We start from the raw sequence: 26,639 nt of genomic DNA, 5'->3' as shown, positions 1-26,639 counted from the left end.
TGTTGTCTGCACTATTGTGGCTGGCCACTAAACCGCAATACTTCGGACCACGCTTGCGCTTCCGCGGGGTCGCTTCTGCCATCGCGGAAATGCGCAGCTTCGCACAGCAAGCCTCTCGGTTCAACGTACCCAGCTGACGGCCCCCCAGTTACCCGCACCGAGAGAAGAACGCGTGCGCACGTGCGCTACCGCTACCGTAAAAGGGGCTCAGTCGGCTGCGCATAAGGTTCAGAGCTTTCCGACAGAGCCGCAGCGCGGCTGGCGCGGCGCTGTCGCCGCGCCGCAAACTTGAGCTTGGGTTCCCTATACGCTGAACACATTCATCTGTCGAGCAAGATCGCGTGCCCATTCGCTGAAATGTGTGATCCAGCGTTGTGAACGTAGTTTATATAACTGTATCAAATAACTTATCATTCGCAATACAATATGACTTTAGCATTAGTCTGATAATAAACATCAACCGACCGTGCGAACGGTTATTGGATTCTTCGTAAATGAATATCCACGTTATTCACTGCGATCGTGGCGCACGGAGTACAGCACTAAGCCTAATGGTCAGTTCGGCTAGGGTGAACTACTGCGGCTGTATAGTACGCGGAACGTAAAATAAGCACAGAAAATATATCAATACAGGTGAAGAAAACTAATGTTCTCTGCGCTGTTCATATGGACGTTGTTTTCTACATAGGTATATGACTAACCGCTTAGCGAGTCAGTGCGATTGCCACAACACATCTGCGGTTACGCTAATATGTTCTTCAGCAGAACGTGAGCAATAGATGTTTTGATCCTGGGCAGCAAATAACAAAGAAATTAACTATCTCTCCGTTAGGTTTTCGCGAGCACGAAGAGACTGAAATCTGCTTTTCTAAACGAGAAAATGAAAATAGTAGCTACCGGAGTTAGGTATATCATGAAGCAAAAAGAGACCAACTCACGTCTTTGAAGTGTGGTGCAGCGGTATAAGTAGGACACAGAATGTACGCTGCGTCGAGGTGGTGGGTTCGACTGCTGCTCGCTCTTGTTTGTTTTTTTAGTCGCAGTGCACGTGTTTCAGCCCTAATTATGATCTGGCCAAGTTCACAATTTTTAAAAACAATTGAAAAGCCTTATATCGGCCCGTAACGGGTTTCCCAGTAGGCAGCGCGCCAGAGTCCAGAGTGGCTAGTGCAACGTGCCAGCGTCGCAGTACGCAGTTCCACGCTGGTCCAATCTTCATGTATGGCATTGGGACAGCGCCACTGGGTTTTCCAATAGGAAAATCGTATCCCGTTTAGGCTCAACGTCACAGCCCATGAGGAATTTTTTTTGAAGTAAATGCCTCGAACGATAGATTTCCTAAAGGGCAGTGACACAAGATCAAGACGCCCTGCCATGTGTACGCTACAGCTCTGGCGTTTAACGGCGTAGCATTGAGTTGAGAAAGAGAGAGAAAAATGCAGAAGCAAATGCGAACCAAGATGAAGTAATCTGAAATGATGTTTGTCACCCTTCCTCTGAAATAAGATTAGAAGGCATGTAGAGATGAGGGAGAGAAATTTTGGAATCAAGCGTAGAACTCTTGCCTCAGGAGCAACGCGACAGAGAAACTTACAAGACAGGGTACGCACTCCAGGACAGTGAGCTCACTGTTCTATACTACTCTGCATAGGGAGAGGGAGACAAGAGCAACGGTAAGAAAAAGGAGGGTATCCATAAAGGGTAATCCCGCTGGCTGTACGTTGAATTAGGAAACGCGATTTAAAAAGAAGAAATCTGGGGAGCGGCGAAGCATGTAGGGAGAGGAGTTTCTGCTCCTCTAACGTGAAACCTATGGAGGGGCGAAGCAAGCAGTGTGCACCGGTATTTCCCACACTAAAATCACTGCTAATGGACAAGGAGAGACAGAAGGGAGATTTAACGCCGAGACGCGCAGTCCGCTTTTAGTTAACGTGCACGCTCCGAATCTTTATTGTTCAAGTATGCCAAAGAGGAATCTCCCACCGGTACTACATCGCAGGTCAAGATCTAGTGCCTATATATAGGGGTGGACGGTGAACGGTTGTGCAAAGCGAACAGTCGGTTTTTAGGGGCGAAGCTCCTTAAAGCGGCACCCGTTCGTCCCTCGTAGTCGTAGTGCGTAACCAGTCGTTACGCTAGTACCAGATCTTGACCTCCAAGGTGGTGCCGGTGGGAGATTTTTCCTGTGCGTTGTTGAACAATAAAAAATTCGCAGCATGCGCGTTAACTAAAAGCCGAATTCTTCTGCCTCTCATTCCCCATTAGCAGCCATTGGCATGTTCCAGTAGGAAACGTTAGTAGAAGTAGAAGTGTAAGTGTTAGCTAAAAGCCGACTTCTTCTGTCTCTCATTCCCATTAGCAGCCATTGTTTACCTCCAAGGTAGTGCCTGGTGAGCATTCTCCTGTGCGCGATTAAACAATAAAAATTTTGTTCAAAACGCCGTTGATTGATGAAATAAACGAACGAAAGACGCCAGATGTTTTCTAAAAGCAAAACGAAAGAACGCCAGATGTTTCTAAAGCAAAACGAGAAGACGCCAGCTGCTTAACGAAAGACGCCAGATGTTTTCTAAAGCAATGGTTTTCTAAACAATGAAAATTCACAGCGTACATGTAAAATTAAAGTCAGCTGCAAGTCGTCATAACTCTCATCGAGCCTTTAGTATAAACGCGCCCGATCTCACGTCGGTGATGATGTACTGGGCAGAATTCACGGAAGATTCACGGTTTACCGATGAACCTCCGCAGCTTCGCCCACTCATTATCATTCGCTCCGTGGATATGCTGTGATTTTTTTCACTCAAGAAACTCGCTGGTAGACGCTGCCTGCGTCGATCTTTTCTCTCGCGGGTGAGGGCGCGTTCTCATTCCTTGCGAGCTGGCAGTTTAGCGTTCATCGCAGAAAGAGCGTTTCCGTAGTCAATGCCACCGTTCGCTCTCTCTTGCCATACGGCGAGCGCTGGGGCGGTGGCGCCCTCTCTTGCGCTCAAGCAAATGGAGCGTCCCGACAGCAGACGACGATACACGATGCATGCCGACACGCGGAGACCCTAAAGGGTTTCGCCCCTAAAAAGGTAATGAGAATATCCGAAAAAAATTTTGGTCACTGCTCTAAGATATGGTGCGTCACTGCGCCACATTGTGGCAAACAGCGTTGTGGTGACACACGAAACCTTAAAGCAAGCCGCATAGTGAAAATTGCCTAACTGCATCGCATGAAATTGATTCCTACAATGCGTGGGATGACCCGTATTTTTATTCCGCAAAACGTATATTAATCGCTTTGATCACGTTACCGTACGCTATAAAAAACTCGTGTGGCTAAAACTTAAAAAAAATTGGCCGCGTATCTGCGTGCTTCGCTGCAAATGTCGTCTAAAGACGATAGAAGAGGCGCTGCGTGAGATATGGACGCCATCTGGCAATACGTCGGGAACATGAGTGCTATGTTGCGGACTGGTAGACCCGGCGCAGCAGCAGGCGAAGACCGGCGGTGACCAAACGACCGGCGGGGACGCCAGCCAGCCCGAACACGTGGTTTGGCGCGAAGCGCTGAATCAGAAGAAACGTCCGCACTCAACGAGTACTCTCCACACACTCTTTATTAGATGCGAAGTATCTTAAGGTCGAGCTCAATCCGGTGGTGGTGGTGGTGTGCGGCGTGACCACCCTCACTGCGCATGCGCATACCCTCTCCACATACCTCCTCTCCACTCCCCCTCACCATTCCCCTCCCCCTCTCCACTTCCCCTCTCCCATCCTCCTTACCACTATTCCTCTGAAACGCGGGCTAGACATGCCGAAATTCTCTCCTGCATAACGCCGCGATGAGCTCGAGCGCATGCGCGTCCCCTGCCCTTCTCTCTCCACTCCTACGCTGCCCCCCTCTCGCCCGCCTGTCAACCGCGTTCCCCGCTCGCCCTGTGAGAATTAACGGCCAGGCTAGATGAAAGACACGACGCGCGTAGCGTCCCTCTTCGCGTTCCACGACACGAGGTCGGTAGCATGCCCAATGAACGCCAACGGAACGCGATCGTGCAAGTGCTCCGGCTTCGCATCGCCTCATGGTCCCCTTTAGCGGGAGATGGTGTAATTTTTACACGTCGCCTGGCTAAAACAGGAATGCCAAAGCGGCGCCCCCTAGCATTCGTGCAGTGCAATACAGAACCGAAACCGAAACACAACAATGAGCTCGTTCAGAGGGCACGGAGGAAGTCAAGTTTAACGCGCAGTCGCATTTTCAGCGCAGCTTAAGAAACTAGGGTCTTTAGAATTACGTATGTATGCATTTTCTATTAAAGGAACACACCACTTAATACTTACCTAGTGATGTTGTGCCTCAGATATGCGTAATGTTTGCATTTTGATCGACAATGTACACAAGTATGAACCTAGTGAGCCTTCAAGCTGCCTGACCCTTGAGCAAGTGGTTCAACTTTGGCCGAGTGGCTGAATCGAGTGACGTGCCGACAAACAGAAAGACAGAAAGACAGACCAAAATTTCTCGGTTGAAGTATCCTAAGAAATACTATCGTCTTAATAAAGGCTACGTGCCGGGCGTGATGGTACGGTAAACAGACACCCCGAAAACACCTATGTACAATCGTACAATCCGTGTGGCGTCAGATTGCTGTACTGGTGAAAGCAGACTAAGCTTTGCCTGAAACCCGTAAGCTGAGACCACGATGTAAGATAGATGCCACCATATCATTAGAAGATTACGCAACATTAAACTTGACTTGAGGAAGTCGATGGGGTCGCCATTCCTCGAAAAGAGTGTTTACAGCACGTCACACAAGAACTGCGGCAGTGCTTGAGAAGTGCTGCATGGTTTCCTTTTTTTCTGTTGGTGGAGTGGAGGACGAGCTTCGAGTCGACGATGATCTGGCAGTACACGAGATATTCTTTCCAGATCCACACAGTGCAAGCAATATCACGATCGCTTCACGGCATCCGTTGAAAAAGCGGCGCAACATTCATGCGAAACGTAGAAAGTATGTAAATTGTCTCGTCTACATGGCAACTGGCAGAGAGTACGTCTGTTTATCGCGCAGAGAACCGGCACGAATCTTTCAGCTTTGTCAGTGGCAGAGGCTCCGTTCTCTCGCACTATACAACGTTTAATACATCAGCTACAACGCACGGAAGCTGGCGAGACTTGCAGCAGTAGATTCACTCGCACCTTGAAATAGTGCAATGATTTTGCCACCCGTAATGTGATTTCGTTTTTAGATTGTTTAATAAATGAAGGTGCTTTGTGCCTGCGAAACAGACAAACCCCGTTTTTTATGTGGTTGTCAATAGGTTGTCTTAGATCGCTTCACGTGTCGTTTCTTGTATTGGGGCCTCAACGACATGGTTCCGGCGACGCGGATCCGGAACCAGTCGCAGAGGCACTTCTACGATGACGAAATCCAAGCGCGAGACGCGCATAATTAGACATTTTGATGACGGAAATTCTTGCAGAGTATCCACAGCGTTGTACCTGATGAATGAAACGGGGTATATGCCTACTTTTTCGTGCATACGCTTGAAAAGGGCGCCAGAAGGGTCAAACTTCAGTAGCTTCTAAAATCGTGGTTGTTCGGGGACGTCACAAAATCTTGCGCTAACGACGAAAGTCAAGGGGCTCGATGCGCTAATGAGCGTATACGCGAGCATTCGAACAAGGCTCAAAAACAAGCTACAGATAGTCAATTATCTCTTCATTGTAAGAATAGTGGGTGCCAGCCATCTTTTAAAGAGAATACTTATTTGTCCAACTACCATGACGAACGGGCGTTTCATTTCAGAAGCTTATCACGTCCACAACAGAGGCTAGGCAATTCTAATCCTAAACTCAATTTCCCTCTTTCCGAAGGAGATAGAATTCATGTCCCGATTGATCGCTTTATTGCCTCTGCGCAGACTGAGTATTCAATTTTCTGTCGTTTCATTGCGATAGTGGTGAAATATATATACGCTGACTGAAGGAATAAACACATTTGCTGTTAACTATGAAATGTAATGCCGCTGGTTGCACGTTGAGCTGAAAAACGTGAGTAAAAGATATGACGATAATAGTTTAAACAAATCTGGGGTCACTGTTACACATATTCTCTCACTGTACCACATTTTTCACAAACAGCATTCTGGTGACATGCGAACCCTTAAAGACCAACGCAGTATCACACAGTACTGATTGCCCACATAGTTAAGTGTAAAAAGTAAGAATTGCCCTTGATTCCCCCAGGCGCTGTTTATTATCGACTCTGCAAATGACTGATATTCACACAGCATAATTATTAGGCAATCAATGTTTTTTCGTGAGAGTTTTAGCAATTATTTAACTAGCGTTTAACTAAATATTACCAGCTGCCTCGCCAGCTTCTTAAGCTGGGGCAAAGTCCCGCGCCGTAAGAGTAACCTTAGTTCCAGAGGCGACCGCTACAGGCGCAGCTCGCACGAAAGAGAAGTCTTCTTCCTCTTGTTCTTCGAGCGTCTTGATGATAATATTAACGCAGGCAAAACCACATATAGCATAGCCAACTGTAGGATGCGGCGCTCGCCCCACTCCGGCAGTGCGCTTCGATACAAATAACATGAACGAAGAAGACAAGGCGGCGGAGTGGAGGGCTCGCAAGGCAGCAGGAGTGCGGGCTCGCCGCCAATACCCTGCGGTGAGAGCTCGCGAGGCCGCAGAGAGACGTCAGCGCCGTGCGGATCCCGAGATAGAACCCCGCGAAGCCGAAGCAGCCCGGAAGCGGCGGCAAGAGAACCTCGAAGAGGTACGGGCGCAGGATGCAGTGACCAAGCGCCGAAAGTGGTCGCTACCTGAAGTTGGCGGCGCCGGCGCGCGCTTTAAGCGCGATTTCCTGAACCACACGTTCGGCCACAGCTGCATGGTCTGCGACCACTCGTGGTTCGACAACAACCTGACCACAATCGCTACTACAACAACGTGTGACGTCTTTATATGACAGCAGAGGAATTGTACGGAGCATGCAGGGTTTACCGATTATCTCCGAGCCAGTTCCTCAATCATCATTCACTTCGTGGATAAGGCGTGATTTTTTTTAATATTTTGTCAACAGTAAATAATGTTGCAGTTCTACATAAATGGAACCTAATGGCAGGCACGAAATGCGTGGGCGATTCTTTTCCTTTGTATTCATTTAGAGCAACGAAGAGAATACATTTTAACGTCGGCATCGGAACGCGACACGGTGACCGTTGAACATCGAAGTGCCTTGCCCAAGATGCTCGGATGGAGTAGTGTTACCACAGTGGCATTCGCAGACTGTGATTTGTCTACTCCGCAGAAGCAGTAGTAGACTGTGATTTGAGAAAAATAAGCTTAAGTCGTATGCATAAATCACAAAAGATGAATTGACGTCTATATTACCAAGGCCATTTGTATATACGCTTAAAAGCAGTGGATCAGGAATGCTTCCCTGCGGAACTCTGTGTAGCATGAATGAAGCATGAATGAGAGCTGTTAATGTGCACGCTTTGCTGGAGTACTGTAGGTAAGACTTGAATACACAGAGAAAAGAACCTCTGAAACCATAATATTGAAATTTTTTAGAGTGTGGTGTCATATGTTCGGTCGAATGCCTTTGAATAGTCGATACAAATTCCAAGTGGATACAGTTCGGGGTCGAAAGCATCAATGATTCTTTCTTTTTGCATTAGTAAGGCGCTCTATTAACTTTTCTTTTTTTCGCAAGCCCGAACTGATAGGTAGTAATGAAATGATGCTTGGTTAAGAATGAGCTCATTGATTTGTCTATTACTTTTATGACATTGAAAATACCGGGAGTATTGAAATAGGCCGGTACTTAAACATGTTAGATTCGTCACACCCTTTAAACATAGTAATAGCTTTGTCGAATTGAAGTTGGAGACGAAACTGGCCGCATGAGAACAGCTGAATAATAATGCGATGTAAAACTTGAGCAATGGTAGTACTAACGTATTTAAGTGGCCCAATATGAAGACCATCTGCATCACTACAGGTAGTTTTGCTTAGAGATATGAATGTTGGCACATGTTTCAATGTTGGAACCCAGTGGCTCCCGCATCAGAGGCGGACGCCCTAACCACTCGGCTATCGCTGCGGTTGAAAGATCAGCGTGAACACGAGCGCACATGGCATTATTGTGCCTAACTGTGAAATAATAATTTTGTGCAGTTCATTGTTCAATCGCTCATGGTTACGTCACGTTATCTGCCGTATTGGATAACACCGCTGATTCGTTGACCCACTACCATAACAGCATGAGCGGGAGGCAGTCCGTTGCATTGGCAGCTTATGGCTTGCCATAACTACACTGCGTATTCTGCTTGTATGTAGGGTTTTACTTGGCACATGCGCAGCAGGGTGCATTCGCTCAGAGGAGTCAAAGATGAGGAAATGGGCTTGCTTCATTCGTTTGTCGAACAACTCGATAATCTCTTCTAATATTGCGCAAGCACTCTTTCGCCAGTACCCCAGCCAAATAAGAGAAAAATCACAGCATATCCACGGAGTGAATGATGATGAGTGGGCGAAGCTGCGGAGGTTCATCGGTAAACCGTGAATCTTCCGTGAATTCTGCCCAGTACATCATCACCGACGTGAGATCGGGCGCGTTTATACTAAAGATTCGATGAGTTATGACGACATGCAGCTCACTTTATTTTACATGGACGCTGTGAATTTACATTGTTTAGAAAACCATTGCTTTAGAAAACATCTGGCGTATTTCGTTAAGCAGCTGGCGTCTTTTCGTTTTGCTTTAGAAACATCTGGCGTTCTTTCGTTTTGCTTTTAGAAAACATCTGGCATCTTTCGTTGGTTTATTTCATCAATCAACGGCGTTTTGAACAAAATTTTTATTGTTTAATCACGCACAGGAGAAATCTCACCAGGCACAACCTTGGAGGTAAACAATGGCTGCTAATGGGAATGAGACACAGAAGAAGTCGGCTTTTAGCTAACACTTACACTTCTACTTCTACTAACGTTTCGTACTGGAACATGCCAATGGCTGCTAATGGGGAATGAGAGACAGAAGAATTCGGCTTTTAGTTAACGCGCACGCTGCGAATTTTTTATTGTTCAACAACGCACAGGAAAAATCTCCCACCGGCACCACCTTGGAGGTCAAGATCTGGTACTAGCGTTACGACTGGTTACGCACTACTACGAGGGACGAACGGGTGCCGCCTTAAGGAGCTTCGCCCCTAAAGATCACAGCCTATCCACGCGGTGAATGATGATGAGTGGGGCGAAGCTCCGGAGGAAATCATCGGTAAACTGTGAATCTTCTGTGTAATGCCCCATCAATCATCATATAAAGAGGGAAAGACACTGTGTGCATATTACAAACATCAAACTTTTATTTTTCTTAATTAGATGATGCTTGGCTTGCGTTGTCCCTTCATTATACACGGCTTTATGGCCCGTGAAATGAAGGGATAGCGGTTCCTGTACGGGTTCCAATTGGAAATTTTAACATGCCAGGTCTGTACACGTCCCTCGGATGTCGTTGGTTTCATATGATCAAAGAACGTGCACGTGAGAGCATATTTGGCTGCCATATGCTGTATTACCCACTCACTGTTCTTTTTGATATTATCGACATTCAGGTTACCAACTAACACAAACGATCTATTCTTGTACTTGTCAGATTTACACAATGCCGTGTCAATGAATGTCTTGATATTCCCACTCGGCAAATTGGGTGCAAGGTACATGGTCATGATGATGCATCCATCAACATTGATGGTAGCATATTCACCGTTGTGGCTCTGTGTCGTTGGTAGTAGTTTCAGATCTTGTGCCTTTTCTGTTTGTTTGACGTATACGGCCACACCACCTGCAAGACGCTCTGAATCATCGATGCACACGACTGGAACGTATCTTTTGATATACGGTCTTTTGGCGTTCCACGTCTCGGTAAGACAGAGAACGTCCACCACAGTAAGTATGGGGTCCCGTTTCACATCGTTTACAAGCTTGACATAAAACAAGCTAGGCTTACATGGTAAGCGGGAAGCTACAGAAGGCAACAACAAGTAAAGAAACATAAGAGAACGGCAATCTTTTGGCAAGACGTTCGACCACTGCAAAGTTAACGGCGTGGGTGGGTCTCTGTAGCCTTGTCTTCCATCCGGCGAATTTGAGCGAAAGAGAAGGCGAGCCAAGAGGGAGCCTCATGGCACGTTACTTCTGAACTGTTGTCTTCGGCTGTCGTTGAAAACACGAGACGTAGTAAAAAGAAAGAACGCCACATAGGCGAGCACGCACGAGAGTCTCACTCGTCAACGTCGTCTGCTTCATCTACTGCATACCAGAACACGCACTTCTCACGAACTAGAGGTGGCTACTACCAACAAACGAATGAAGGATGGACAGACCCATGGCATAAGGAGGTTCGCCCCTAAAACGGTTTCCGTAACGCTTTGCCGTTGCTAATGTAATTAATAAACGAAATCATTTCTGACATTACGATTCTAGAAACTTTTAAGTGTCGATATTCGCAGCTATATAGTGACCCTTAAAAGGAAGGACATCACTAAATTGCAGGAAAAGCTTCCCGTAGGAATACACATGGCAGCACAGCAAGTGCATATAAAGCATGCAGTGGTATAGAGTGAAGAATTACTAACCCAGAACTTACCAATATCGTCGGAGCTTCAACCCTCGACTGTCTGAGAACGTACGGTATTGAATCGAACGCCGTAGCTTTCAAGTGTGCGAGGTATCGTACCATCGACCTCCAGTGTTCCTAACTCAACTACAAATGGTCGTTAAACCAAATCTATATCTTGTGAAGCAGGAAGTGAAACTTCAGCGTTTCCTCTTTTACAGCGTAGTTGTTAGGCGCCCGTTCCTGGGTTGGCGTCCTCCCTTGTTGTCCCTCGGCGTAACCGAATGAACGAGAACAGCGCAAAATGAAGGCGAGCGCATAGCGCAGAGAGTATATCGCACTCGCAAAAGAACAAAAGGGCGATTAGTTCGGCATAAAGCTTTTAAGGAATTTACCGTAACTTCGGCGCGCAAGTTGCCTTCACGGCACTTTTCCTGGCCAAGGTACGATGGTCACGGCAACGATTCCGGCTTCACGGCAACGATTTCCTGGCCAAGAAGACGATGATCACAAGGCGGTTCCAGGGCTTCGATGAGGTAGTTCACTGGCGATGTTTGCTGCAGGACACGATATGGACCGTGGTATGTGGGGTCCAGCTTGTTGGAAAGGCTAGTAGTAGTAGAGGGCACACGCAGCCAAACGAGCGAGCCAGGATCGTACGATGTAGTGTTAGTGAACACGTCGTGGGAGTGCTTCTGGCGCCCCTGGTTTTGCGTTGTGAGTGAGCATGCAAGTTGGCGGCATTATTCAGCGTATGTAGCTGCTTGGGGTTGAGTGATGGACTCTGAGGCGTCGGGTCTGTACAAAAGAATAGTGCCCATAGTACGAGAAGGCTCGCGCCCTTAAAGGTGGAAAAAAGGGGAGAGCCCAGTAGTGCTTTCAATGGCGGTATTTTAAGCTAAAGTCACAAGCGGTAACAATTAGACATACACCAAATAGCCCAGTCCATCTCCTTGATAACGAACGGTAGTACTCGGTCCCAATTGGAGTGGTCCGACGAGATTAACAAGCATGTCACCGAGAGTACGGTTAAAGTGTTTGTCATCCCGTTTGTTGAGGGCGATAGGCGCTTTTGGTACGTGCGGTACACGACGCAGCAATCACGGAGCAATGCTGTGATGACGTCTGAGAGAAACACGCGACCGCGATCACTCAGCAACTCTCTTGGGGCGCCATGCCGAAGGACAGGATTCTTGAGAGTAAAAGTGGCAACGTCTTTTGCTGCAGACGAAGGCAGGTGTGACGTTTCGGCGCACCGTGTGTGGTGGCCTATGGTAACGATTATCCAATGGTTACCGTTTGCAATGCTAACAAGGGGACCGTAGATGTTGATGTCGACGCGGGCGAACGGTCGGGAGGTGCATGGCAAAGGTAACAAAATGCCAGCGGCGTGTCTTGCGTCTCTGGTATGCGAACATGCGCGAACGCATTCACAAATGAAACGGTTCATGCCACGCCAGTAATATCGAAGCCTGATGCGAGAATATGTTTTGAGGAAACCTTCGTAGGCCGCATTGTGGGTCGTCCTGCAACTTGGAACAAATTTTGGAGCGGACGTGACGGGAATGACGAGTAACCACTGACGGCCGCCGGGTGTGTTATTTCGGCGGTGAAGTGCTCGGCTTGCTGGCGCAATCTCCGACAAGATGGTGAAGGGTTCCGATCAGACAGAATGTCTAGAATGAAAGCTAGCCAAGTGTCCTTGCGTTGCTAAGAAGGCATGTTGGTGATGGTGAGGGCGGTGGTATCGCAGGTAGTATGTGTGAAGCAGGCAGAGGCAGGGGCGAACGGGAGAGGGTGCCTGCGTCTGCATATCTGCGGCCAGAGTGAAGCACCACGGGAATATTGTATTCTTGGAGGCGTAATCCCCATCAGGCGAGGCGACCACTTGGATCTTTTAGTGATTACAACCAGCACAGGGCATGGTGGTCGGTCACTACGTCAAATGGGCGTCCATAAACGTACTGCCGAAATTTCTCTATCACCCAAATAATGGCAAGGCATTCCTTTTCAGTGTCAGAACGGTTGCTTTCGGCTTTGGTAAGACTTCGGCTGGCGTCAGCAACGACGTACTCTTGGAAGCCATCTTTCAGTTGCGCAAGAAATACCGCCTAGCCTGACACCGCTACCGTGTGTGTGGATCTCAGTGGGTCCAGATGGGCCGAAGTGTGGCAGACTAGGAGTTGAGGATGCGGCGCAGTTCGTTGAAGGCGTCATCACATGGGGGAGACCACGCCGAAAGATCACTAGAGCGTGCGAGGAGTTTCGTCAAAGAGCGATGATGGTAGCGAAGTTGCGGACCAAGCTCCTGAAATGGGAACAAAGGCCAATGAATCTTCAGAGCTGTTTCATGGTAATTGGTTTGAGAAAAGCTGAAACAGCTGTTAGATTAGTGGGGTCAGGGAGAATACCGTCCTTTCAAACCAGGTGCCCTAGGATCGTAAGCTTCCAAGCGGCAAAGTGGCACTTCTTCAGGTTCAGTTGCAGTCCCGCGGCGGAGAGGCGAGCAAGAACTTGCTCGATGCGCGTTAAGTGGGACGCAATATCTATGGAAAAGACGACATTGTCGTCTAGATAACAAAGGCAAATATTCCACTTGAGGCCTCCAAGGATCGTGTCTATCATACGCTCGAAAGTAGCAGGCGCGTTGCATATCCCGAAGCGCATGACTGAATTCGTAGAGGTCGTCGAGCATAACAAAAGCCGTTTTTTGCGACCAGCCTCCGCCATGGGCACCTGCCAGTAGGCAGACCATAGCTCTAAGGAAAAGAAGAATTCTGCTCCATGTAGCGAGTCTAAGGCATCGTCGACGCGCGGCATCGCGTTGCGCGTGATTCGGTTGAGACGGCGGTTGTCCCCGCGGAACCTCGTGGATCCTTCCTTTTTCTCGACCAGCACAACTGGAGAGGCCCAGGGGCTGCTGGACGGCTATATTATTCTACGTTTGAGCATACCTTCTACATGCTGATCGATGATACTGCGTTCAGAAGTCGACACGAGGTATCGACGCTGTCGCAACGGTGCTTGTTGACCGGTATCAATAAGGCGAGCAACTGCTGACGTTCGACGTAAGGAAGGCTGGTCGTGGTCAAAAGAGGCTCAAAAACGCTGGAGGAGTCAGACGATCTGATTCTCCTGAGCAGGCGTAAGGTGGGTATCGACGGCCTTGCAAAATACATTCATAGGGGCAGCTGTGTCAGTTGCAGAAGTGATGGCACAAGGCTGTAGTGATGCTGTATCTCCAAATACTGTATCGTCGAAAATGTCATCAAAAGCTGCGAGGCTCCCCACACAATCACAGCGTAGTAGGAGAGACTGGCAAGCAGTCTTTGCACGCGTAAAGCGCCGCAGAACCATTGCAACATTTTATGATGACGAACGAGAGGACAAAGGTTCGCTAACGCGCATTAGTTACAGATGGTTGAAAAAACAGTCCAGTTAGAAGCAGCAGGTGAAGACACGAGCACTAGGACGGCGGGCAAAGGGGCGAGGTGGACGTCAGCTACGGCATACACTTTAGGGGGACTCCGGTTGTAAAGCTCAGGGCACGGAGTCAACAATGTGAGTTCAGCACGAGCGCAGTCTACGAGGGCCTAATGTGTAGAAAAGAAATTCTATCCTAGAATGACGTTGTAGGATGATCGCGGAAGAACGATGAACTTGACGGCATACCGAACATTTTGTATCAAAACACGAGCTGTGTACTGAACCGAAGGCGTGATGCAATGCGGTGTCGCCGTACGCAGGGCAAGGTTGGTAAGCGGCGTGGTCACTTTCCTCAAATTTAATTTCGCTCTAATCACAGAAGCGACGGCTCTTGAGCCGACAAATGCACGTACAGCGATACCTTCTACTATTATGTCAATTGCCCTGGGCCGAAAAAGCGGATGTTTTGAAGAGTTCGACAACAGCGTAGTTCTTGCGTCCGGAACTGCAGTGGTCATTTTTCCTCTGATGCGGGGCTAGGTCGGCGAAGCGTCGGGGCCCCTTCCGTGTCAGTAGAAGTCGTGCGATCGCAGTACTGCTTCTGGGTAGTCTCCAAGGAGGTTTAAAAAAATCTCCTTGCTGTCTCCGACATTCTGAGACGCTCGTGCGCGTGTTGACACGGAGTGTTCAGCTGTTCTTGAAGTTAAAAATTTAGCCATACGTTGCATTTATATCTAAGTTTAACTGCCTTGCTGACCACACCTATCTTAGGATACCCATTGGTCATTGTACGTAGCGACCACATAGAGGATCACAAGGCGAGAAAACCGAACTTATCTATGGTACTTCTCTGTAATCAAACAGACGTGGCCCCAATACCAATCCTAATTTTGGGGGCTTTCATGGCCCATTCTTCTGACAATTTTCTTCAACTTTCCGCTAAAGCGTACAGTAGGTCAGTGACCGTTGGGTGGTAAGTTGTCCTTAGTAGTTGTTGAAAGAAAAGCAGGCGGCTTCACTCTTTCATTGGCAGCGAGGTGAATTGGGTACGTGGGTTAGCGACTATTTTCCGGGGAATTCAAAGGTGGGAAAACATCTCAAGCAATGTCTTGGCCATCCTCGCACTTTTATTTCATGGAGAGCAACTACGTCTGGGTAACGCGCTGCAAGGTCCACCACAGTTTTAACGTATAGATTGCCATTGGCCGATGTACGTGGTAGTGGACCGATGATGTCAATAGCGATGCGCTGGAAAGGCGTATTGATTGGCACGGTTCGAAAAGGCACACGTTCTACCAGGCGCTTTGAAACGGTCTTCTTGCAAATGTCGCATGACTTTACGTACCACGTCATATCAGATTGCATGAATTGCATGAACGCAGGAATTAGCTTGTGCGGGCTTAGAAACCCTTGACTGGTCTTATCGTAATCACGTGGTTCAGCGAGGACCGTTTGACTAGACTGTTGCAATGCCTGCAAGCGCAGCCGAAGCTCTAGCAACGGGCGTTCTCGAGCTCGTAGCTGCGACTCTCGTTCGTAATCTTCTTTCGCTGCCTCACGCTTTTGCGCACACTCCGCTTTCTCTATTGCGATCCTTGTCTCTCCCCTGCTGGAGTGCCTTGCCAGTGAGTGCCAGCTCTTTACCGAGACCTCTCAGCTTTTCGACACGCAACTTCAACCACCGCACGGGAACAAATTGAGGTAACAGAATAGAAAGTTGGGCGAGTTGGTCTATATTCATATTTAAAGAAAAGCGGCGCACAGAAAAAAAAAACGGAGACAAAGAAGAGAACCACACACAGCGCTGCACTCACAACTGAAAGTTTATTCAGAGCAACAAGAATTTAAAAGGTAAAAACCGCGCATGACAAGTGAGGTACAACGTGATTAGGTGATACGCTCATCAATAAAAGTATACTCTTTTTTGTGCAATGTAACCGAGGTCTGGCTTACGCAAGCATCACGTGACTTGTTAATATGATAGGCTTCAGAAACCTCACGGGTGACTTCATCGTGGTGCTTAAAAATAATAACTGTGTTAGACAGAACAGGTGTGCACCCACACGTAGCACATTGCGATACCAAATGGGAAGGTATCCCATTCCCAAATGGGAATGGGAAGGTAGGTACCAAATGGGAAGGTATGGGAAGGTAAAAGGGGGAGCCCTGCTTCCTCTAGTTTTGCAACTTGCTTAGCAAAACTAGAGCCCAACACATGCCTGCAAGATTTTTCTAGAGCGCATTTAAGACACGTGAAGGCGATGCCCCTCTTTACCACCTTTGAGTGGGCTGATCCAAAATTAAGAATTGGTTTCACTGATCGTGGCTCAAAACACCAGCAAATATGGGAACTCTGAAACCGAAGGTTAAGATCGAGAAATTGTAGACAGTCGGATTCTGGAACCTCCGATGTAAAGGACAGACCCATGCCTTCTGTCCTGAACACCTTCAACACATTGGAAACATTATCCGGGAACGTGACATCCTTTACAACAACTAAAAAATCGTCCACATATCGGAAAATACGCATCACAGTTCCGCTTAGGATTGTGTCTAAAATGCAATCTATTTTTGCTAAAAAAATTTCACAAAGGACAGGTGCAACGCGCGAACCTATACAGACTCCTGATCGCTGGATTAGGATCTGCCCTCGCCAACCAATGTACGTAGAATTTAGGTAAAAAGCCTGTAATTCAGTGAACGATTCTACAGAGGTACCACTACTACTTCTGAAACGAAGCTCATCATTGTCTTCCTTGATGCATTCCTGAACGCACACTAGGAGCTTATGATTAGGAATCGAAAAAAACATGTCAACAACATCTATACTGTACGCCAGACAGGAGCTCGTGTCGCGCTCCCTAAGAAACTGAACCACCGCACCCGAATTTTCCACTCTAACGGGATCATGAACGCACAGCTGCTTCAAATGGCTTTCTAAATACCTGGATACATTTTTTTGCCACGTGTCTGTTTCCGTAATTATGGTACGAAAAGGCATGTCAGGCTTATGGGTTTTTATAACAGATATTGTTTATCACAGCTATATACACAGTTATTATTTTTAAGCACCACGATCAATTCACCCGTGAGGTTTCTGAAGCCTGTCATATTAACCAGTCACGTGATACTTGCGTAAGCCAGACCTCGGTTACATTGCACAAAAAAAGAGTTTACTTTTATTGATGAGCGTATCACCTAATCACGTTGTACCTCACTTGTCATGCGCGCTTTTTACCTTTTAAATTCTTGTTGCTCTGAATAAACTTTCAGTTGTGAGTGCAGCGCTGTGTGTGGTTCTCTTCTTTGTCTCCGTCTTTTCGTGCGCCGCTTTTCTTTAAATTGCATTTTCCGACTACACCGACACCGACAAGCGCAAAAAAAAGCTGTCGGCTCAATCAGTCTGGTTTTTTATGTCAGTCAGTCAGTCAGTTCAGTCCAGTCAGTCAGTCAGTTCAGTTCAGTCAGTCAGTTCAGTCAGTCAGTTCAGTCCAGTCAGTTCAGTCAGTCAGTTCAGTCATCAGTCAGTTCAGTCAGTCAGTTCAGTTCAGTCCAGTCAGTCAGTCAGTCATTCAGTCAGTCAGTCAGTCAGTCAGTCAGTCAGTCAGTCAGTCAGTCAGTCAGTCAGTCAGTCAGTCAGTCAGTCAGTCAGTCAGTCAGTCAGTCAGTTCAGTCAGTCAGCCAGTCAAATAGAGGCAGCTAAGAGTGTCTCTGTCGTCGATGTCGCTACCGCTACCATGTGTATATCGCCTAACCAGAGTAGTATGCCTTTGTTCCCAAACCACCGGTACCTGGGTCCCGGGAATCCACAGAGCAACGGAGCTCCGGTGGACGAGGACGACGGCATAGCCAAGTCGCACGACGAAGCCTACGAGCGGGCCAGGAGCCACGAGGACGTCTTTGCTGCTGATCAGGCATCTGCGGCTCTCTTCTTGAACGACTTTAGACGCACGGGTAACTGGCACTCCGCATTAGGTGCAGTTGGTCTGGGCACGAAGAATATTGTGGAACAATGCGTCTTGGGCTCTATGGAGTGCCAGGATATAGACGGAAACGTGCACATAACGGGGAATCAGATACATCAGACGCAAAGCGATACCAGCCTGACTCAACTACCGGCGTCGCCCATGGTGCTCAGATGTCGCAGCAGATGCACTCAGACGCCCCCACCCGTCCAGGCGGAGCAGGAGTTGGAGGTTACGGTGAAAATTCGACAGAGCTCGTTCAGCAGATTTTGCGCGTACCTCGCGACCACGGAGTCGTCACAGTCTTCCGTGACAGCAAAATACTCACCACATGGGCGTACGCAATGCTGAAGACCAATTTAGTTTATGACACCGAGAAAACGTTTCCAGGAGTTCTGACTAGCCTGTGACGCTTGCCAGTGGACCGGCCGTATCTTTACATTCCTCATGGCACCTACCTTAACCTACCAGCTCACACAAGAGCTGTTAGTTGCTCTGTCAAGGTAACCCCTCATGGTTTACGCACGCCATGGAAGACGCTCTTCGGTTGTCCAACCCGTCAACTCTGGCATGCTAGTTTATGGCCTTAGCTCCGTCGGACTGAACCACTACTTGGATACCGGCATGTGTCGTGTGAAGAAAGGCGAGACAAACAACCCGATGAAGCCACAGTCTTATTTACCATTTCAGGAGAAGGACCAATCGGATCTGGCTAAGAGCTACTGGGGTCTAAATATCACACCTGGAAACGAGGATCACGATGGCGATGACGAAAAGAGCATACCTGCGTGCATGGGTGTACCACGTCACTACTTTGCCTACGACTTTATTCACATTGACAAGGCAAGTCCCCGCTTGACCAAGTTCGTAAACCAGTTTCCTTTCAAAGGTCACGTGGGCACACCTATAGTCAACTATGAGTAACAGTTTGGAAGTGACGCATGGCTAGAGATGGGTCCAACTTATAACGCGGGAAACGAGTTGCTAACTCGTACACACCTTGGCCTGCCTGCTGACGTTGTATCCTACATCACTAGCAACATGTCAAACTACGAATCGTACGAGCAAAAGCCAGATACCAACATCACCATGCGGCTTCGACCCGACGATATGCACACGCGCCACGTGAAGTATTTGGACCCTATGGAAAATACTTACTTCACCCGAGGTTTAAAAACGATGGCGCACTCAACTATTCAACCGAGTTTGAGTTTTGGGGTATTGGCAGCAAGCAAGTCTAACAAGGATGACCCAGGCAGTACTGAAACGTTTCAAGACATTGCCGCGTTTTTTCAAATTGACACAGAACTTGTCGTTCACTCTGACATAGACACCATAGTTGCCGACAGTGTTACTTTGCCATCGAACGTGGGGCCTTACTTGCGTCACTCGAACGAAAACATCAAAGCAAGTTACAACAGCCTCACACGTCACGAACGTCCAGTCAACCTCGCTCGCACGGAGTCTGAAGTTACGGAACACAAGGCAGAGCTGCAGAAGATTGCGCAAGCACAAATTAATGCATCAAAAGAAGCTGCTTCAAGAACCGAACGCTCGGTGCCATTTTTCCCGCAATAGATCGTTCTGTTTAATAAAAGCAAAATAAAAAAAACACAACTTTTGTTTCATTTCTTATTTACTTCATAATTCTGCGCCGTTGTCGTTGTCGTCGAAGCCTAAGAAGAGATATATTTAAATATATATATATATATATATATATATATATATATATATATATATATATAGATATAGATATAGATATATATATATACTTTTTCTGAGTGTAACTACAACGACAACGACATACAAGGAAAATACGTGTTTAAAAAGCGCCTTTGTTATAGAATAGAAGAAAAAAACTCATTTATATTCAACTGAGCGCCATGCAGACGACGGAGAATGACTAACTAGTTGTCGCGCAATCGTAACTCGTTCTAGACGGGTTTTTACACTAATTATAAAGGGCTTCCAAGGCCGCCGCGAGGGGTATATAAAGAGGTCTGCAGCAGCTCAGAACTCACCGTCTTCAACAGGCTGTCCACTCAGGAGGACCTCAAGCGGACACTCAAGACGCCTTCGGTAAGACCTTTTTTCTCGGTTAGCTATGCTACATTCTATAATTCTTGCATTTTTCTGCTTTTTAATAGAGACCATGGCAGAATCACGCAAACGTCAGCTTAATGATCAAGACACAGAAGATGAGGTACCCCTATATTACCATTTGGAATTATTTTTTGGTGACGCCATCAATATTCCCAGGGACAAACTACAAAGTTTATTGGTTCGAGCGACGAGAACAGTACCTATGACATTAATGAAACCCTGGCGGCATTTGCGGAACCTGATCGAGACGTGGGAGAAGTATCAAATCCAAACGTGTCCGAACCAGGAACAGGGGTTGGAGGAGGTGGAAAAAGTTTACAACCCCCTCCACGCTGGGCACTGCAGCTACAGTCAGTTCCAAAACGAAGAAAGCTTGTGCATGATGTGTTTCCCGCCCGAGATGACGGAGAGGCTGAGACAATTTGTCACGACATTATCAGAGGATTCGAGCAAGGGCCCACCCAGTACAGAATCGCTGCCGTCGCACTCCACACACGAGGAACTACACTCCCACACGTCCACGTCTTACACGACTGCAGCTGGAGCAACGGCACTTGCCGATGTGTTATCTTCGCTGGCTTCGTCAGACGACCAAATCGCTCGTCAATTTGGTCTACAAGCGCCAGTGCATGGGACCTCTACCATCTCGTCAAGTATTTCAATAGTGAGCCCCGAGTATTGGAATACATTAAAATGTGAGGAAATGATTGGGGTCGCGACGTTAGAAATGAAGTTTTGGGACAACTCGAAGGTTCTGGACACGAGCCCGGGCGAGTTTTGGAAATACTGTACCCGAAACTTCCGCATTCAGTTGCATGTGACGACGCCCATGGAGGTCAGACGAGCGGTGGAGACACTGACGAGGTACGCGCAAGAACGGGTGCAAAGTGCCGAAAACGTTCAAAAGGAGCGTCGGAAGAATCCATCTACGACTGGCTACGCGAAAACCCCGTATCGCCGTTGACAAACATTGTGCGCACCCCCAAGTGGCTGGCAAACCCGGTGTTTCGGTTCGTTCGCCTGGACGACAAGCGCCTCCAACGACCTATCCAGGTGTTCAATGACGAAATGTGCTCGTACACCACCTTGGACTTTATTGAAATGTACCAGCACACCCAGCCTCTCTTTGATGCCCCACACGGTGACCTCGCTACCTTTTACATGGATGTGCCCGCGCCGTTTGATGCCATGGTGGAACTATTAAGCTTTCAGTTTAATGGCATCCACGAGGAAGTGTCGGCCTTTGTAAACAACCTATATAGCCTGGTCGAGAAGGCGGTGCCCAAGAAAAACTGTATGGAGATTGTGTCCCCTCCGAGTGCAGGAAAAAACTTTTTTTTTGACCCCGTTCTTTCCTTTTACATTAACCGCGGTACGATCCGTAACTTAACCGCTACACTAACTTTCCACTTCAGGACACCGTGGGCCGTCGCATCCTGGTGTGGAACGAGCCAAACTGTGAGTCGTCTGCTTTTGATACTGTTAAAAAAAAATTTGGTGGTGACGTAGATTCGGTGGCGGTCAAGTACTCAGCTGATCAGACCATTTCCAGGACGCCCGTCATTGTGCTCTCAAACAACGAGGTGTTTCCAGATGACGAGGCCTTCAACCACCGCATGTGGCGCTACAAGTGGCGAGCGTGTCCTCCACTAAAGAAATACGACAAGAAGATCCACCCGATGGCCCTGGTCCTCCTGTTTGATGCTTTTGTACTCGAAGAAACACACGTCGGCACGCGCCAGCTTGATCAATAAACAGCTTTGAACCTAACATCCTGAGTACTTGGTCAATGCTTTGCATTTTCCGACTACACCGACACCGACAAGCGCAAAAAAAAAAGCTGTCGGCTCAATCAGTCTGTTTGGTTTTTTTATGTCAGTCAGTCAGTCAGTCAGTCAGTCAGTTCAGTCCAGTCCAGTCCAGTCCAGTCCCGTCCAGTCAGTCAGTCGGTCAGTCAGTCAGTCAGTCAGTCAGTCAGTCAGTCAGTCAGTCAGTCAGTCAGTCAGTCAGTCAGTCAGTCAGTCAGTCAGTCAGTCAGTTCAGTCAGTATCGCGTGCGTGCGCGTGCGTATATGTGCGTTCGTGTCTGTATCGCGTGTGTATGTGCGTGTGTGTGTGTGTGTATCGCATGTGTATGCGCGCGTGCCTGTATCGCGTGTGTATCCGCCCGTGTATATATGTGCGTGCGTACGTGTCCGACAGCGGCATTTGCACAAAAAAGGCTTCGGGCCCACTCATTTCAAGCAACTTATTTAAGTATACCACTACATTCCTTCTTTGCTACCTTCTTTGAGCTCATCAAGACAACAATGAGGAACGAAATTCTCGACTATACTTTATGCTGCTTACATCATATGCGCTTAATACACCTCCGCGTTACCGACAGCCGAAGCAGCGACGGAGAACTAAACCACTCTGCCGCCATTTGGTATACTCATTTTTTTTTAATCGCTTCGAAGCGTCTTAAAAAATTATATTTGTCCCTTATGTTCTGCCGGAAGCCCACTTTCGTCACGACTGTTTCTTAAGGGGCAGATTCTCATTTAATGCTTCAAGGGGCCGATTAAACAAGCGCGCGCAGTGATTCTAATGCGGCTGCGGCGAGTCAGTGGAAGGTTCAGCGTGCCGTGCTCACCGTGCCGGCCAGGGGAGGCGAGAAATCCGAGGAGACTTGAGGAGGAAAACGCGCGCGCGGAGGAGAGTGTCGCTACTTTCAAGATCAAGGGGCTTTATAAACGAGAGCACAGCTGCGCCTCTAGCAGGAGCGGCGAGAACTAGCATGGCTACAACGGCGCGACAACGAACAAGCCTCCACCTTAAAGAGCCCTACCCCTAAATAAACATCATCTCCCCCTACGGGCAACCATGGTGCGTTGCGAAAGCATCGCGGGGGGTTCGCATCGAGTTTCCGTTTCTCTTATGTGACTTTTCAGACGGTGGTTGTCGAGGAGTCTGTTACCGCTTGCCGACGCTGACATACGTTCGGCTTCCCAAGCCTTCCTCTGCTCCGCGGCGGTGGCGCTGCCGCTGCAACTAGCGCCGACGTTCACGTTGTTCATGGCGTTTCGCACACCGTTTCACAGACAGAGAATGGCGGAACCACAGCGAACGCGCGCTTTCGCAGCCTCGCAGCTTCGAGATTCGCTTACCGGTGTTGCCGTTTACGTTCAGCTTCGCGAGCGTCCATAGCGTTGTTGCGAAGGAGAGTGCACCGCCTGCCGGCGTTGCCGTTTACGTTCAGCTTCGCCAGCGTCCATTGCGCCGTTGCGAAAGAGAGTGCAACGGGAGCGAGCGCGCGCCGCATTATATACGAGCGCACAGCTGTGGCGGAGAAACGGGAGAAGAAAAACGAAGCGGAGGCAGCGTTCACGCCACCTGCTCCCCACCGCCTCCCACCTCGTCGCTCTCACGCGAGGAGGGGGGGGGGACAGATGGCGCATGCGCAGTATGGGTGCGGACGCCGCAGAACGGACAGTGCCCCGAGCATAAGATGCTTTCGCATCTAAAATACCTTTGGTTTTTGCTTATACTTGGTACCATGGGGCGCATTTAGAAAGGCAGCCGAGGGAGCTTCGAAGATAGGTTCGACGAGTTAGAGTATAATGCACTCCATTATGGGAGGGCAGATGCCGTCCCGGTTTCAGCGATGAACGTGAGAGCCATGGCACAGTCGATGGAGCCGAATACGTAAGGGCACACGAAGCTTAAGTCAACTTAAAAAACCTCCGAGCTTGATCTGGCTTTATTGCACAGTGACGCTGCCTATCCAAATAGTTTTGCTTGTATTCAACGCACTAAACATTGCCACACGAAAGAAGTCAACTATCCTTTGCATCCTTTAAGTAATAGCATACAAGACAAAAGAAATGCTTCAAAATGTGTCAAATAAATGTCAGTGACGCGTTCCTCATCAGTCACGGCGAAGGTGCAACCAATGGGTGCAACCAAATGAATCACTGATAGCCATAGCAATGAATAAATGAATGGATGAGGAAGTGAATGAATCAATCAAAGAATGAGTGAAATAATGATATACACAGAACCTCTTTTTCGGGTTGTGTAACCTTTGGCCACCTTGTTTTCTGAGTTTATTTTTCTTGGAATTCGGGTGCTGTTTTTCGGGCTTTATTTTTTGTTTGAAATGCGGCGTTTATCATAGTTTATTTCTCTTAAATCCCCATCCTCCGAAATTCGAAGATTATCCATAATTTATTCCGATTACGCTATCACCTCAGGTGAAATGATAGCTGAACACGAAAACATCAAAACACACGAAGCGCATTATAGTCATCTGGAAGGTTTGAGCACGCAAACACATATAAACACAAGTAGAAATACTTCAGCCCAATACATTTACGTTTGTGCGCATTACAGCACTAAAGCTTGTTGTAAAACACGCAAACATAATTTACGAGGTCCGTATATTACAGGGCTCTCAAACACGTGGCCCGCAGGCCGCATGCAGCCCGCGGATCGCACATAACTGCCTTCGTTCCATATCTTTTTTGTCATCTTAAAGTAGTAGTTCCATAAAATTTGTGGACCTCTAGTTTTTACTGTTAATCAGTGGCAACTGACGCGCTCATAGCGGCGATGGCACTCATTTCCTCCAACGCGAGATGAATGTTTAATTATATGCTAGTTTTTTTTTAGGAACGGAGGCAGTTTCGATTTCAAGCATTCTTAAAAAAGAGTAGTAGTACTTGCTAACTTTAGGTAGTAAGGGCTCGTCACATATGTTCCTACACTGCATTTAGTAACGGCAAAGGTAGTAGCTGTTGCTTCGATTCGTTAATCACGGTAATTAGTAACAGTTTCCACCCTGGTTGTAAGAAAAGGTTGTAAGAAAAAAAGGTTCTCCTGCCTCTTCGCCGCGCCATTTCGAATGATTTGTCGTGTGCTCGTCAGCTTTTGATAATTGGAAGCGACGAGCTCAACTACATTACGTGCCAGCATGGGGCGAAGCAGTCGTGCGCGTCTTACACCAGTGGCACTTCAAGTACCGCAAGAAGGAAGGTCTTTGTCGCGGACAGCTGCAAAGTTGGTTAATAAAAGCTTCCAAGTAGGACTGGGTATGTAATTTGCGTCGTCACGCGTCTCCGCCGTGCATTGAACGTTGGCCTTACCAACGCCTCCTCAGGCGCTGGCCTTACACACCCAGGAAATGAGCCGTTCTTCGGAGCTTGTGGGGACATAGGTGAAACGCGCCAGCACAGACGCCTGGCTGTGGACGCCATTTCCAGAAGGTCGACAGCGTTTGCGTGTGTGCCTGTGCAGGGGGTGGGGGGGGAGGAGGGGGAGCCTGGCGTAATGGAAGAATGGGCAAACGGGAATGGTTTTCTCAGCAATGCGTTCGTATTTCACCTTTAGTAAATCATTCAATAACTCGCTTGTTTTTGTTAGTCATCGGAGTGCTTACTTTTGTGGACTATAGGAGCACAGGTCAGAGAACACCAGACGGTCGAAATTTCCGCAGCCCTCATCTACGGCGTATTTCATTATCATATCGTGGTTTTGGGACGTAAAACCCCATATATTATAATTACTTATTGGGTAGGAGCCCCTGTCCTGTCCAAAACGTTTCTCCCTCTTCTGTGTTCTTGCCAGCTGGCATGACGCAAGCGGGCGTCTCCAGATGCCTACTCGTCGCTGCTCGGACCGGCGTCGATTTCAGTTTGGCTTCTTCGCACTTGATTGAAGCAAGAATCATTCGCGACGTCGCGAATCACAGCAATTTCCCATACCTTAGCATTTTCCTAATCACTTGTGGGCACTGATGACGGCGGCGGCGACGGCGGTGGTGACGACGACGACATGAGCACACGTGCGCGCCTAGCAGACGAAATGACAGCTGAAACTCGCGTCACCGTTGTGTGTGGCCACGCGATCAGATGAGGGCCCTTTCAGGGCGTGACCGGGGGGTGACCTAACGGCGCACATTTAACACAAATATACAAAACAAATATTATGCCTTAAGGGCAAGTCTATGTCGCAAATAAAAAAAAAGGAAGCGCTGCCAGCGCTGCAAAGTGGCGGGCTTCGCACTCGTTTTTAACCGCGCTCGTTACTGCCATACTAAACAATATTACATATATTTATTCATCCCCTGTGACATTATAAGCGGTGAATCGTTACTAGGGCATCGATAACAACACGTGGACACAAAAAAAGATGGCTGATCCCTCTATCATAGAAATCGGTATAACACAAAAGTAAAACTGTCGTCACAGGAGTAGTTGACTGCTTTATTGCATTGGTATATCTGAGCTGTATAATGTCTATTGTTATTTGGCAGATGTAGCACCGCCTGATGTGGAGGCGCGCACGTTGACGCCTAGTAGTACATCTCCGTACGGACGATAACGCCCATGATCACGATTTAACCCTTGCGGTAGCTGAAGTTCTTAACATATACGTGGACACCGCATATGGGGGTGAATCCCGCGCAATTATGGCTTTAACATGCACATTATAAACACTTGTACTCCGTATGCATTCCTCCAAAGAATCGTGAAGCGCGAAGGGAAACG

The 26,639-nt window shown here is 48.0% G+C and overlaps 1 pseudogene; it reads left to right on the top strand.

The window, feature by feature from the left end:
- Window positions 1-21,924, top strand: part of LOC125759495 (uncharacterized) — a 65,142-nt pseudogene extending 43,218 nt beyond the window's left edge.
- The last annotated feature ends 4,715 nt before the right edge of the window (window positions 21,925-26,639 follow it).

The sequence above is a fragment of the Rhipicephalus sanguineus genome, chromosome 8 (genome assembly GCF_013339695.2).
Source record: "Rhipicephalus sanguineus isolate Rsan-2018 chromosome 8, BIME_Rsan_1.4, whole genome shotgun sequence".
Classification (NCBI taxonomy): domain Eukaryota; kingdom Metazoa; phylum Arthropoda; class Arachnida; order Ixodida; family Ixodidae; genus Rhipicephalus; species Rhipicephalus sanguineus.
The sequence above is the reverse complement of the archived record's forward strand: the minus strand, read 5'-3'. Positions and strand labels throughout refer to the sequence as shown.